The sequence below is a fragment of the Dipodomys spectabilis genome, unplaced genomic scaffold, assembly GCF_019054845.1.
Source record: "Dipodomys spectabilis isolate Male_0828 unplaced genomic scaffold, ASM1905484v1 ptg000119l, whole genome shotgun sequence".
Taxonomy (NCBI): domain Eukaryota; kingdom Metazoa; phylum Chordata; class Mammalia; order Rodentia; family Heteromyidae; genus Dipodomys; species Dipodomys spectabilis.
In genome coordinates, this window is record NW_024870796.1 from 4,841,886 (window position 1) to 4,855,397 (window position 13,512).

The 13,512-nt window shown below is 45.8% G+C and overlaps 1 protein-coding gene across 1 annotated transcript in view; it reads left to right on the plus strand.

The window, feature by feature from the left end:
• The first annotated feature begins 5,760 nt into the window (after window positions 1–5,760).
• The window catches only part of LOC122115484 (proton-coupled amino acid transporter 1), a 32,711-nt gene continuing 24,959 nt past the window's right edge, over window positions 5,761–13,512 (plus strand). The window contains exon 1 of the mRNA XM_042688984.1: window positions 5,761–5,893. The gene's annotated coding sequence lies outside the window, so the exon portion shown is untranslated. The remainder of the gene's footprint in view (window positions 5,894–13,512) is intronic.

Genomic DNA, 13,512 nt, shown 5'->3' on the forward strand with positions numbered 1-13,512 from the left:
TTAAATTATCTTTATGTAGTTGTAGCTTGGAGTTTCAGCATGTCAAGTTTATGAGTACCATGTATGTGGGCCCCCGGCACCCCTTCCATCGGTCTCTCCCAACTCTCCCAGCCTCACCCCTCCCCTCAAATGACCTGGCTCATGTTCACACATGGATATTAAATACTTTTTCATTTTTTAATAAGTTTTTTTGGGGGGGAGTGGGGTCCAGTTGTGGGGCCTGAACTCTGGGCCTGGGCGCTGTCCCTCAGCTCTTCAGCTCAAGGCTAGCGCTCTACCACTTGAGCCACAGCGCCACTTCTGGCTTTGTTTTTTCTTTTCTGCTTATGTGGTGCTGAGGAATCGAACAGGCATGCAAGGCAAGCGCTCTACCACTGAGCCACCTTCCCAGCCCTTTAATAAGTTTTTTTTTTTTATTGTGAAAATACCGTACAGAGGGGTTACAATTACATGAGCAAGGTAATGAGTACATGTCGTATCAAGCATTGTTGCCTCCTCTTTGGTTTTTCCCTTACCATCCCTGCCCTCCCATCTCCACGACTACACTCCCCCCCCATGGACATTAAATATTGTGACTATCCAGCCATCCTTCCTCTTTCTAATTACCTGCCTGTGCCTCTCCTTAATTTGCCTTTCAGATTCCTAGAATTCATCCTGTTAACCTGCAAGTGATTCAAACGAGTCACGCCATTAGAAACCTCTCGGTGTATACCATACGGTGCCAAGTTGCTCGTGTATATTTGCATACGGCTCTGTATACGTTTTCATAGGTGTTTATAATTTAGACACAACTTCCACCTGTGACAGAAAACATGCATCCTCTGTCTCTCCAAGTCTGACTTACTTCACTTCACATACTTATTTTTCCAGGTCCACCCATTTCCCGGTGAAAGACATAGTGTTGTTCTTCCCGTTGGATGAGCAAAATTCCACACACATGCTAATATATATATATATATATATATACACACACACATGCTATATATGATATACTATATATATACTATATGATATACTATATACTATACCTAATATAGTATGTGACATATTACATGATTACTATATTACATCTGTATATATTACCTATAATATATGCCATATGTAGTACTACAGTATATTATATATTATATACTGTATATTATATACTACATATACATATATACTATATATTGTATATATACTATATACTGCATATATATACTATATATGTAGCATATATATATACAGTATACAGTATATATATACTGTATATACTATACTACATACCGTATACTATATATAATATATACTGTATATAGTATATATATACTGTATATATACTATATACGCTGTATATATAATATATAATATATAGTATATAATATATAACGTATTATATGATGTATGTTATATATACATATGTTATATACACTATATTATATAATGTATGTATAATATATATCATATGATAGTATATAATATGGTATTATAGTATGCATATATAGTATATATGTTATATATACACAATATATTACAGCATATAATATATCATATATAGTATACTGTATATGTTATATATATTATATAGTATATTGTACATATATTATGCTATATAGTATATAGTATATATAATATTATAATATGTATATAAAATAATATAGTATAGCTTGTATACTATATTATATACTATATATACAGTATATGCTATATAGTATTATACTTTTATATAATATAGTATATGTAGTTCATAGTATAATATGTACTATATATTATAATATATGTAATATCAATATATACTATATAGCATATATATATGCTATATGTATTTGTGTATATGTATTTTTTCTTGATCCTTTTGCGTGTTGTAGAACACCTGTGCTGTTTCATTTTATTTTATTGGGTCCGGTTGTGGGGACTGAACTCTGGGTCTGGGCGCTGTCCCTCAGCTCTTCAGCTCAAGGCTAGCGCCCTACCACTTGAACCACAGCGCCACTTCCGGCTTTTTTCTGCTTATGTGGTGCTGAGGAATCGAACCCAGGGTCTCATGCATGCAAGGCAAGCGCTCTACCGCTGAGCCACCTTCCCAGCCCCTGCTGTTTCATTTTAAAGACACAGCTCTGATCCCTCGCAGGCAATACAATCAGTAAACTAAGATTGTCAAGAAGTTTGAGATGGTTGAAAATGAGGATTTTGCTTCCCTCTCTGGGTGGAAGATTCTGGATTTAATGAAAATGGAAAGTGAGCCTGGTGCTGGTGGCTCACACCTGTCATCTTAGTTACTTTGGAGGCTGAGATCTGAGGACTGAGGTTCAAGGCCAGCTTGGGCAAGAAAATCCATGGGACTCTCATCTCCAATGAAGAAGTGAAGCTGTGGGTCAAGTGGTAGAGTCCCAGCATAGGGTTTGGATTTTGTTTGGATTCCATTTGCATAGAATTTCTTTTCCCATCCGTTTGCTTTCAGTCTATTTCTGATGTTAGAGGTAAAGTGAGTGTCTTGTAAGTAGCATATAGTTGGAGCCAGGCACAAGTGGCTCACGCCTGTAATCCTAGCTACTCAGCAGGCTGAGATTTTAGAATCACAGTTCAAAGCCAGCCCAGGCAGGAAAGTCTGTGAGGCTCTTATCTCCATTAAACCACCAGAAAACCAGAAGTATACCTGTGGCTCAAGTGGTGGAGAGCTCGCCATGAGCTGAAGAGCTTAGGGACAGCGCCCAGGCCAAGGCACACGCGTACACACACACACACACACACACACACACATACACACACCCCAACCAGAGAGAAGGTTAAATCAACTGAGAACAAGGGAAGGTTTTTCTTTCCTTTCTTTTTTTCCCTTCCCAAACACCTGCATATCACACCCCCCCCTTGAGTTTCCTGTGTGTCCTCCAGCACAATTCCATGAGACAAAATGACCTTCGGGGTCCTAGAGTCCAACCTTCTTATTTTCTAGATGGGAACGCTAAAGGTGATCCAGAGAGATTTTTACATCTGCCTTTCCTTGGGTCCATGTCCCCTCCATTGGAATTGTTCTCTGCTTGGCTGTGTGTGTGTGTGTGTGGGGGAGACTAGAAGGACCTAGGTTCAATGCCTTCTCTCCCTTGTCCCCACAGCTCTATCAACAGACCCATCTCAAGCTGCAGTGGGTTAAGACTCGTGCATAAGTGCTTGCCCAAACCGACTGCTGGAAACTCCAGTGACTCAGTCTAGGGTCCTAGGCTCAGCCCTGGACCTGGGGCCAGTTGATCTTTTCAGGACTGTGTAGAGCAGGACTGGCTGGTAAAAGTGGTAGAAAAAGCGGTTTCCTACAAGAAAATCGAGAACAATTAGCAGAAGGGAAGATGGATGCCGGGCAGAAGAAACAGATGTGCAAGACACCAGGCCGCTTGGTGACACTCTGAGCATGTGGTCTGGGGCAGGTGGGTGAGCACTCTCACTACGAGTCCCTCCCCCCCCCCTTCCCCCAGCGTAGTGGGGTCTGGCATCTGTCCCAGCCATGAATGCCTTCCTCCTTTCCATTCCCAAATGAGGAACTTCCCCAAGTCAGACTTCCCACATTTGCACCATGCATGCAATGGCTTCCTGAATTATGTCGTTATAATTACAAGCTATTTTAATGATCACTCATCACCATGATGAATGTTTTACACGGTAGGAATTGCCCAGGCTACCCACAGAAGCTCAAACAATGAATGGCACTGCTTTCTTGGGTCCTGACCCAATTAGGGAGGCTTCCCTGGAGCTTATTTATACAAGTAAGCACTGGAGAGCGGCAGCAGTGTAGTAGCAAGCTACTACTACTCCAGCAGGTGGCGCTGGTGGAGGGAATGCTGGTGGCTCAGGCCTGTCATCCTAGCTACTCTCAGGAAGCTGAGATCTGAGGATGAAGATTCAAAGCCAGCCCTTGCAGGAAAATTTGTGAGACTCCGATCTCCAATTAACTAGCAAAAACCCAAAGTGGAGTTGTGTCTCAAATGGTAGAGCACCAACTCTGAGCGATAAAGCCAAGTAAGAACAGAGTTCAAGCTCCCTCCAGTATTGGTGTGCGTGCATGCACACACACACACACACACACACATACACACACACACACACACGCTATATATAATATATATATAAAATACATGAATATGAATATAAAAATATATAAAGAATATATATCCCTTCTTTTCTTCAAAAAGCTATATCACTCTTATCTTTATGAAGTCTAAAGTACAATTCATGTCCAGTATTTCTTTACTAAATTTCTGCCCAGCTGATCTATACAAAGAGTTGGGTACTGAATCATTTACAATGGATAATCCCCCTTTCTGTCCATTAATAGGAGATGTATGTATGCATATAGGTATGTAACTTCTTTATGATCTCTCGACAAGTTGATCTGCTTATCATTATTGATAATAAATAACTTATTATTATTGTTGTTGTTGTGGGCTTGAACTCAGGGCCTAGGTTCTAACTCTGGGCTTCTCTGTGCTCCGGGCTACTAGCACTCTACCACTCAGGCACTTGAGCCACAGCCCCACTTCTGGTTTTTGAGTGATGCATTGGAGATCAGAGTCTCACAGGGACTTTACTGTCCAGGCTGGCTTTGAACTGAGATCCTCAGATCTCAGCCTCCAGAGTAGCTATTTGTGCCTGGCAAGAATTTATTTTTATCAGCATATATTATTTGCACCGAGGGGGTGTGTGAGTGATATTTGATATTTTTACATTTGATGCAAGTGATGTGTGATATTTCCATGAGTGCATATAATGTGTTTGAATCATATTCACTCCATCTATTATGTTTTTCTCCCTCCTCTTTTTAAATTTTTAAACAAATTTAATGTGTTTAATTATGCTTTGTTTTCACTCAGGCCTCTCTCTCCCCTCCTCCTCCCTCCTGGGTTGGTTCTCCTTTACAATGAGGGATAACGGTCGTCTTTGTCTCCTGACTTGAAAAATCTATTTGTTGCATAATTTTGAAGGAAAATGGGGCTGAGAGAAAGAGGGAAGCCTGCTTAATCCAAGCACCTTAAACCTATCAGAATGTTGCGATCCACTAAAATAAAATCATTTAAAAATGTCAGCAATGGTAACTCACTAGCCACTATGTTGAACATGAACTACACAGCTTGTGACTGGGGATGGGGGAGAAACAAAAGTGGTGGAGAGAGAAAGAGATGGCGAGGGAAGGCGTGACATTATCCAGAAAAAAGTAGCTGTGATCCTTCTGCACATCACCTTTACAATAGCAATTGCTATTGTGTTTTTTAAAGTCAAAGCGAGTGTCTCATTTCCAAAACCATCATAGGTGAGGGCTTGCCAACGTGGCCTTGGGGGCCTCTTGGTCCGACTACAGAGAATAAAATAAAGGTATTTTAATTAAAAAACAAAACAACTTGGGGTGGGGGGAGGACTGGGTGGGGGGGGAGGATGGGAAGGGATGGGAAGGGGAAACAAAGGAGGCTGCAATGCTTGATAAGAAATGTACTCATTATCTTGCTCATGTAATTGTAACCCCTCTGTACAGTTTTTTCACAATAAATAAATAAAAACAACTAAAAGCAGCGCATGCTTACTGTCCCCTCTCTTCTAGTTCCATGGTGGTGGGGGGAAACAAAGTCCCTCCCGCAGTGGCGGCCCTCGGCCGGCAGGTGGCGCGGCGGCACACAGCGGGCGCGGCCAGGAGAGACGGGGCAGCCGGCGGTGGGCGTGGCGGTGGGCGTGTCGGGGGCGGAGCTCCGCGCCACACGTGACCCGGGCTGGAGGCTCGGGCGCCGGCGTCACGTGACAGGGCCCGGAAGCGGCTGCCCGGAGGGGCTCCGACTGCCGCGCCGGGATGGCGAGGGGTCGCCGCGGAGGCGCGGGGAGGCGCTGAGGCGTGGGCTGAGCCGCAGCCTCGGGCCGGCGCCGCCGCCGGAGCCTGGCGGTGAGTCCCGGCCGACCCAGCCCGCCCAGGGCCGCGGCCGCTGTCTGGTCGCCGACCTCTCCCGGGGGGGGGGGGGGGAGCGGGGTGGAGGCTGCGGGTTCGCGGCCCCCCTCAGCCCCCGGGGGCCGCGGCTGGGGGGGATCGGGGGGGGGGACCGGGATCGCTCGCCCCTGGCGGCAGCCGTGCCCTGGGATGTCGCTGACAATGACATTTGGGGGTCACGCATGCCCGGGAACCCCCACCCCACCCACCAAGACCCCCGACGGGGGGAGAAAAAAATGATCGGGCGGCAACCCCGTCCTCGCACAGGAGGGGAAACTGAGGCACGGGAAGGCCAGAGTCTACCCAGGTGGCCCTGAGCACCTCCAGTGTCACCTGCTGGGCGGGGGTGGGGGGTGGGGGGACCTGACAGTGGGAAAGGAGAGGAAGGAGGGAAAGGCCCAACCTCCCTCCCTCCCTCCCTCCCTCGCTTTGGGGGTCCTCTCCCCCCTCCCCGGGCAGGCTGGGGTCTGGGTGTGGTTCCCTTGGTTCAGGATTTTTCTTTTTCTGCACACTCATCGTTTCAGTAGCTTCTAAACCGTTCTGCCTGTTTTGGTGGAAGTCTGAAAAGAAGAACTCAGAATTGGAGCGAGGAAAGGGAGGGAGGGAGGGAGGGAGGGAGGGGGGACAGACCTTTGCTGTTTCTTTTTTTCTTGCTTTTCTCTTTTCTCTGTCATTGGACACGTGGGGGAAAGCTGGTCACGGGAGTGGACGTTGTTGTCATCCGTGGAGGCTTGCTGTAAAAAGGCAGACAGACTGAGATCTGTGAACTAGATTTTTTTTTTTTTTTTTTTTTTGACCCCACCACCCTGTGAACTAGATTTTATTTTGGATCTGCCACTTACTTGGAGGACACCTTAGGTGTCATCATCTTGCCTGGGCTTAGGTTTCTCTGTGTAGATAATAGGGCTCGTTGGATCTCTTACACATTTTGTTCTGCTTCTTGCATCTAGGTCTGTTTGCTCTGTCTGTCTGTCTATCGATCTATCTACCTCATCATCTATGCCAGTACTAGAACTTGAACTCGGGGACTGGGCCATGTCCCTGAGCTTTTGTGTTCAGAGTTAGCCTCCACCACTTGAGCCACAGCTCCACTGTTGATTTTTTTTTTTTTTTTTTTTTGCTAGTTAATTGGAGATTAGATTCTCCTGGGTTTTCCTGCCTGGCCTGGCTTTGAACTGTGATCCTCAGATCTCAGCCTCCTGAGTAGCCAGGATTACAGGTGTGAGCCACTGGCACCTAGCTTGTTTGCTTTTTATTTAGATTTTGTTTGGCAGGAAGGGAGACGGAACCTAACCCAGTTAGTGGTCTGTTTGATGTTTCATCTGGACTTATTCTTAAGTTGCCAGGAATTTTTTTTTCCTCTTTGAATTATATCCAGGCCAGCTGCTAACAGCTGCAGATGATTTTCATTGTCTTAATCGTATCAGGACTGTCCTTTGACTTACCTAGAGCTTAGTTTGCAGTAATTAGCTTGGACTATCTTATAGCATATGGGGTTTTGGTTTTGTGGGACCGGGGGTGTACCTTTTTTTTTTTTCTGGCCAGTTCTGGGGCTTGAACTCGGCCTGGGCACTGTTTCTGAGCTTCTTTTGCTCAAGACTAGCACTCTACCACCTGAGCCACAGCGCCACTTCCAGCTTTTTCCTTTTATGTGGTACTGAGGAATTGAACTCCGAGCTTTGTGCATGCTAGGCGAGCACTCTACCACTGAGCCACCTTCCCAACGCGTTGTGCACTGAGTTACACACTGAACCCTTCCTTTGGACATTGAGAACACACGTTCTCTGAAGAGTATTTTTGAGATTTGGGTAGGGGAAGGGGGCAGCATTCCCCTGCTGTTCTCTTTTTTTTTTTTTTTTGTTAGTCATTTATTTAGATCTAGTTCTGGGCGGGAGTCCTTGTTTTCTCCTTACACTAGGTAGCTGTGTAACATTGGCAGTCAGAAGTGCTCTGAGCTGCTGCCAGTCTTCAGGTAGTGGGAGGAGTGGGGTGGGGTTTTGTGTTGTAACCTTGGGAAGACCACCTATTCAGTGAAGTGGTTTTGAACACTTTCAGAGACTTGAGCTATTTCCTGCCTGGGAGGCCAGCATGGAGCTGCCGTTCACTGGAGTCATTGATATTGTCTGCGGGCAGTTACCATGGGGGATGCTGTGAATGAAATGACTGTGTTGGGTTTAATTTTTTTTCTCTCTGGTTGGTCCTGGGGTTTGAATGCTGAGCCTGGGCGCTGGTTCTGAGCTCTTCTGCTCAAGGCTAGCGCTCTACCACTTTGAGCCACAGTGCCACTTCCCTTAGTCTGGTGGTGAATTGGAGATAAGAGCCCATAGACTTTCCTGCTTGGGCTGGCGTCGAACTGTGAGCCTCAGATCTCAGCCTCCTGAGTAGCTAGAATTACAGACATAAGCCACTGGCATCTGGCTCTTTTTTAAATTTTTAAAAATCTTCCCATGAGCATTCTTTAAGTGCTCCATATGTCCATAAGAGTCAGGTGCCCAGATGCTTTGCATTTATTTATTTATTTATTATTGTGTGTGTGTGTGTGTGTGTGTGTGTATGTGCGCACACGCGTGCGAATTTGAACTCAGAGCCTCTCACTCTTGGCTTTTTCTTTTTTTCCAGTCCTAAAGCTTGAACTCTAGGTCTGAGGTGCTGTCTATGAGCCTCTTTGTGCTAGTGCTCTACCACTTAAGCCACAGTGTCACTTCCAGCTTTTTCTGATTAGTGTATTGAAGGTAAACTGGCTTTGAACTGCAAACCTCAGATCTCAGCCTCCTGAGTAGCCAGGATTACAGGCAGGAGCCACTGGTACCCCGGCTCTTGGCTGATGCTCTATCATGTAAGCCCCAGCTCCACTTTTGACTTCTTGCTGGCTAATTGGAGATAAGAGTCTTTCAGATTCATCTGCCCGGGCTGGCTTTGAACTGTGGTCCCCAGATCTCAGCCTCCTGAGTAGCTAGGATTATAAGTGTGAGCACCAGCCACCCAATGGCACTTTGCTTTGGATGCTTGATGCCACACTTCTTTGGCTTGGCCCCGCTTCTTTTCTGTCCTTACCTCTGCTGGGCTGAAGCTCGTAACCCTTTCTAGAAGGGTCTGACTGATGACAGCAGGAACAGCTTTCTTTTCTCATAAACTCATGTATTGATTCTCTTTTTCACAGCCTGGCCTTGGAGCCAGGATTCTGCATCTCCCTGTATGGACCTGGCTTTTATTGGCTTGAGCATAAAAAAAAACAGCCCCTGCTTTACAGTAGAGTCCCATGGGTGGAATTCTCATTTGCCAGATTAGAAAACTACTGTTCCCTCTCATCTACTCCCCCTCATTTCATTTCTCTTGGGATCCTGGGCCCAATGACCTTCTCAGTGACCTTATCTTACAGAAGAGGTACCTCTATCCATCTCTTTTCTTTTTCTTCTCTTTTGATCGTGGTGGGGTTTGAACTCAAGGCCTTGTGCTTGCTAGGCAGATGTTTTACCATGTAGCCATGTTCTCAGCACTGTTTTTACTTTGTTACTTTTCCAAATAGGCTCCCCTGGCCAGCCTCAGACCTCAATCCTCTTACCTTCAGCCTCCTGAGTGCCACCAAGCCTGGCTTTTTGATTGAGATGGTGTCTCATGAACTTTTTTTTTTTTGGTTAGGGTTGGCCTTGAACTACCATCCTTCGAATCTTTTGCCTCTCTCCTCCCCGGTAGCTGGGATTACAGGTATGAGCCATTGCACCTAGCTCTGGGCTCCTTGGGATGCTCTTTGCCTTCCTTGGGACCACCATTTCTAAAATAGGGACTTGGCTTAGCTGTCTAGAGGATGAGATTAAGAAAGTCCTGCACAATGTCTGCCTGTAGCAGTCTGGTCCCCTACGACTCCTCTGCTGTGAACGTTTCCATAGCAACAATCACCACAACGGCTGCCTTAACGAGACAACACATCTCATATGTACTTAGCTTATATTCCTAACGGCATTGAGACAGGTTGGTATTGGGGATGCCTCTCCAATGATGAATTTGGCCAGTGATTTGGCCAGAGTTACCCAGTTCCACCGAGATGAGTATCATGAACAATACTTCCAGCCCTCTAATTCTGCTCACCCCAGGCTCTGGGGGTGGGTTTTGAGCTGGAAATTTTAGACAGGGTGGCGTGATAGAGCTCTGGACTGGGCTGTGATTTGCTGGATTCGAATTTCAAATCTTCAACCGGTCAGGGGCCTGCATGGGGCGGCCCAAGGGCTTGGCCCTTGGTCCTCATTTCTCTAAGTGAGAAGCGCGGAGTGTGGTCTTCTGTGAGGTCCTGCCTGTCTTTAGACTTGACATCTTCATGAGTGTGGCTGAGACGTAAGTTTGTTTCTAGGCTCAGCAGCTGTGCCTTGGCTGGTCCAGCCTGAGATTTAACTCAGGCCTGAGTCTGGGTGGTAGACTGCCAGATGGAGTATTGCCTCCCTTTCCTTCCTGGAGACCACCGGGAGCAGCCTGGGTCAAGACCTCCTTCATGACTTTAAAAGTTGAAGCCGGGCAAAGCCAGGCACCCATGGCGCACACCTGTCATCCTAGCTACTTAGGAGGCTGAGATCTGAGGATCATGTTTTAAAGCCAGCTCTGGCAGGAAAGTCCATGAGACTCTTACCTCCAATAAACCACCCAAAAGCCAGAAATAGAGCTGTGGCTGCAGTGGTAGAGCACTAGCCTTGAGCAAACAAACAAACAAATAAGGCTCAGGGACAGTGCCCAGGCCCTGAGTTCAAGCCCCAGGACTGATACAAAGCCAAAAAATTTAAAAAAAAATCAATTTGCAACAAAACTTACATATTTTTGCATACAGTGTTCCTGGCATGAAATGGTCTCATCTGTTCTTTGTTTTTCTTTTCTTTTCTTTCTTTCTTTTTCTTTTTTGCCAGTCCTGGGACTTGAACTCAGGGCTTGGGCACTGTCCCTGAGCTGCTTTTGCTCAAGGCTAGCACTCTACCACTTGAGCCACAGCACCGCTTCTGGCTTTTTCTGTGTATGTGGTGCTGAGGAATGGAAACCAGGGCTTTGTGCATGCTAGGCAAGCATCTACCACTAAGCCACATTCCCAGCCCCTGTTCATTTGTGTGTATGTGTGTGCCATGGGAAACCAACATATTTGAGAGGTTAACCATCCACATGTGTAGATATTCAATTCCCATCATCTCTGGATGGGGCATTGAACCAAGACACAATTTGCATAAGCAAAAAGAAGGAAAGAGATCAAGGTGAGACTGACAGTTGTTTGAATGCAATTCTGGTTGACTGTACTCTTGAAGAAATTAATTTAAAATTTTTTTTCTATCAGACATAGATTTCATGTAATAGTGTACTCCTCCCTCCCCCCTCCCACCCCCCCCCCCCCCCCCCCAGAGGAAGGAATGTCTCAAGGTCAGGGAAAGGGAACCACACAGAATCTTGTAAACTCCTCTGCTTTCCTCCAGAACCAGAAGGACTAGCTGGGCTTCAACTTTCACATATTTCAACTCTCATTTCCCCGGTTAATAGAGCCCATTAAACACTCCCACAGGGCCAGAACTGGTCCGTGCTGCATTGATCTTGGATTACAGGCTGCATCCGGGCTGGCCTGTTAGAGACAGAAGGGAGTCTTGTGTAGGAAGATGGCTTAGCAAATCTACCTCCATGCTTGATAAGTTGAACTCAGAGCCTGGGCACTGGTCCCTTAGTGTTTTCACTCAAGGCTAGTGCTCTACCATTGGAACCACACCTCTACTTCTGGCTTTCTGGCGGCTAATTGGTGCTAAGAGTTTCATGGACTTTCCTGTCTGGGCTTGATTTGAACCTTGATCCTCTATCAGCTTCCTGAGTAGCTAGGATGACAGGTGTGAGCCACTGGTGTCCATTTGGACAAATGATTTGATAGATTTTTTTTTTCTTATGTCTGGCCGAAACTCTTTGTCCCTTCATCTTCCATCTAATGATCTTGGCTTTGTCCAGTCTTTGAAGACTCCAAAACAAGTGCAACCTGCAAGCCCAACCTTTAATGACAGCTTTGTAGCTCTAGCTTGTCAATCAAGTTGAACCTGCTCTACCACTTGGACCATGCCTCCAGCTTGGCCTTTTGCTGGTTATTTTGGAGATAGAGTCTCATGGATTTTTCAGCCTAAGCTGGCCTGATCTTCCAGCTCTCATCCAGAATAGCTGGGATTACAAGTATGAGCCACCAGTGTCTGACAGCACTGTTTTTTCGTTCTTCCTGCAGTTGCTAAGCCATATTTCTCACCATCTCATAGTTATTTACTTGACCTTAGGTCTATAGATTTCTGCTTGTGTGTGTGTGTGTGTGTGTGTGTGTGTGTGTGTGTGTGTGTGTGTGTGCCAATTCTGGGGCTTGAACTCTGGACCTGGGTACTGTCCCTGAGCTCAAGGCTCTTTTGCTCAAGGCTAGTGCTTGTACTGAGCCACAGCAACACTTCCAGTTTTCTGATGGTTCATTGGAGATAAGAGTCTCAGGAACTTTCCTGATTGGGTTGGCTTTGAACTGTGGTCCTCAGATCTCAGTCTCCTGAGTAGCTAGGATTACTAGGCCTGCCTCTGCTGCCCTTTGAGTGGTTCTCGTAGTAATGTTCTACAGGTCATTGTAGTTTTTATTTATGTATAACATAAAGAGGTCTCTGCATTGTAGAATAAATAAATGTACTGTGAATCACCAGAGTTGTGTCTTGGCTATTTGAAAGGCACTGGAAAACTGAGCCCTTAGCTGAATTTATTTATTTATTTTTTTTTGGGGGGGGGGTCCAGTCGTGGGCCTGAACTCTGGGCCTGGGCGCTGTCCCTCAGCTCTTCAGCTCAAGGCTAGCGCTACTACTTGAGCCACAGCGCCACTTCCAGCTTTTTTCTTTTTGCTTATGTGGTGTTGAGGAATTGAACCCAGGGCCTCAAGCATGCAAGGCAAGCACTCTACCACTGAGCCACCTTCCCAGCCCCCTTAGCTAAATTTTGTCCCTTTGCTTTCCTATTGGAAGGTTCTTGTGCTTATGCTTTATTTATTTAGTGCCAGTCTTGGGACACTTGAACTCAGGGCCTGACCTTTTTTGCTCAAGGTTGGTGCTCTACCACTTGGGCCATAACTCCACTTCTGGCTTTCTGGTAGTTAGTTGAAGATCAGAGTATCACATACTTTTCTGCCCTGGCTGGCTTGGAACCATGGTTTTCAGATCTCAGTCTTCAGAGTAGTAAGGGTTACAGGTGTGAGCCACCGGCTTTATTTTTTTCTCTATTTATTATTTATCTCTTTATAATCCCTAAGTTGTACAAAGAGGGATTCAGTGCAGTTTGTCAGTTTGTGACTACCATGTGTCTTGATCAATGTCACCCTTTCCATCATCCTAATGCTTTTGATGTATTGCAAGAGACTCAAAAGCAAAGCTGGGTGCTGGTGGCTCACATCTGTAACCCTAGCTACTCAGGAGGCTGAGATCTGATGATCACGATTCAAAGCCTCCCTGGGCAGAAGAGTCCATGAGACTCTATCTCCAATAAACTACCAGAAAACTGGAAGCTATGGCTCAAAGTGGTAGAGCACTATCCTTGAGCAAAAGAAGCTTGGGGACAGCCCC